Genomic DNA, 2,364 nt, shown 5'->3' on the forward strand with positions numbered 1-2,364 from the left:
CTTTCACAGTGAGGTGGTGGTGAATAGCACACATTCTGGAATCTACTAAGGTTTGAATCCTGGCTCTGCCTATCACGGGCTGTGGACCCCCAGCCAGTCATAAGCCCCTCTTGGTTTCAGTGTCTTATCTGAGGATAAGAAACATATAGGGCTGCTGTAAAGATGAAATGAGCTCCTACTCTTATGTGTCACCCTTTGTTCCTGAAAAGTCTTTCTCACGGGAGTGTGTGCGCAGGGTGGGCGTGGGGACAGGCGGCCGAAGACTGGAGGGGAAGAGGAGGTTTCCTTCTATACTCCTCAGCGTCCCTGGTCCTGTCGTGAGGCAGATCGAGGTCCAGTTGAAGGCTGCAGCTGGGGCCCCTGTATCTCAGTTATGACCGTGAACAGATTGATTTGGCTATAAACAGTGTCAGGGGGCCTTCCATGTAAGGCTGTCTCTTTGGTTTTGCAGTTGGTCTGATATCCCAAAGGCAGGGAGGGCTTGCCAAGAGGATCCCAGGAGCAGCGTGCAGTTTGAGAATTTGGGAAGTGAAGCGGCGTCAGTGCCCCCTCGTTACGCCGCAGAGCCCTTCCCTGCCACTGCCGATGGTCATTGCACTGGCACGAGCACTCGGGCTTACTTGCTGTTCTTGAGGCAGTTCCTGAGCTCCAAGGGCAGAAAGCCAACCGTGACAAGGAATTGTGCTACTTGGGAACAGAAGGGAGGGATGTCGAGGTTTGATTGTTCTGAAACATTAGAAAATCTGCAAGATGATGTCTCCAGAGCATTTAATGTTTAGTTGGTGCTAAGCACCATGAGGGGTAAAAGGGGATGGGTTTCTGTCTGCAGGGCGCTTGCACTCTGTAAGGAAGTCTCTTTCCTGCAGAGGGTGGGAGCTGAGGGTGCTGTGCTGGCAAGCCAAACTCAGGGGCTTGTCTGCACCTGGACCTAATTAGATGGTGATATCATGAGTCGAATCCCATGACAGATGAGCCTTTGGGAGATCCTGGGTGGAAGTGGGCCTGTGAGATGAATGCAAATAACTTGTGGCCAGAACATGGAAAATATGCTTTTAAAAAGAAGACCAAGTAACAACCGAAGAAAAATTATTTGAGGACTCAGTAATGATACTAACTGGTATAAATCAACATCTTGAAACTACAATAGAAAAAAGCAAAAACAGAACACCCCTGGTATCTGGGATTAGGGCAGGAACAGACTGGGAAAGGGCTGAGGGAACTTACAGAGATGATGGTAATGTTTTATATCTCTTGATAGGGTTTAGAGTATATAGATATATTCATTTGTCAAAACTCGACAGATGTACATGAAAGACTTGTGCATTTATCATGTGTAAGATTTGTTTCAAAAGAAAAAAATGTAAAAAAAATTGAACTCTTGTTAATGATAAAAAAAATTTAAAAAGAAGCGTATTCAAAAAAAAATCACCAAAACATATCTGCACATTTTTGACCCTTCATAAAAAGGAGGGCTCCAATTCACCTCTCCTTGAAGGCAAGCCATCTTTTTTTTTTTTTTAACATCTTTATTGGAGTATAATTGCTTTACAATGGTGTGTTAGGTTCTACTTTATAACAAAGTGAATCAGTTATACATATGTCCCCATATCTCTTCCCTCTTGCATCTCCCTCCCTCCCACCCTCCCTATTCCACCCCTCTAGGTGGTCACAAAGCACTGAGCTGATCTCCCTGTGCTATGCGGCTGCTTCCCACTAGCTATCTATTTTACATTTAGTTTATATATGTCCATGCCACTCTCTCACTTTGTCCCAGCTTACCTTCCCCCTCCCTGTATTCTCAAGTCCATTCTCTAGTAGGTCTGCATCTTTATTCCCATCTTGCCCCTAGGTTCTTCATGACCTTTTTTTTTTTAGATTCCATATATATGTGTTAGCATATGGTATTTGTTTTTGTCTTTCTGACTTATGTCATTCTGTATGACAGTCTCTAGGTCCATCCACCTCACTACAAATACCTCAGATTCATTCCTTTTTATGGCTGAGTAATATTCCATTGTATATATGTGCCACACCTTCTTTATCCATTCATCTGTTGATGGACACTTAGGTTGCTTCCATCTCCGGGCTATTGTAAATAGCGCTGCAATGAAGATGTTGGTACATGACTCTTTTTGAGTTATTGTTTTCTCAGGGTATATGCCCAGTAGTGGGATTGCTGGGTCATATGGTAGTTCTATTTGTAGTTTTTTAAGGAACCTCCATACTGTTCTCCATAGTGGCTGTACCAATTCACATTCCCACCAACAGTGCAAGAGTGTTCTCTTTTCTCCACACCCTCTCCAGCATTTATTATCTCACACCAGTCAAAATGGCCATCATCAAAAACTCTACACGCAGTAAATG

The sequence above is a fragment of the Orcinus orca genome, chromosome 9 (assembly GCF_937001465.1).
Source record: "Orcinus orca chromosome 9, mOrcOrc1.1, whole genome shotgun sequence".
Classification (NCBI taxonomy): domain Eukaryota; kingdom Metazoa; phylum Chordata; class Mammalia; order Artiodactyla; family Delphinidae; genus Orcinus; species Orcinus orca.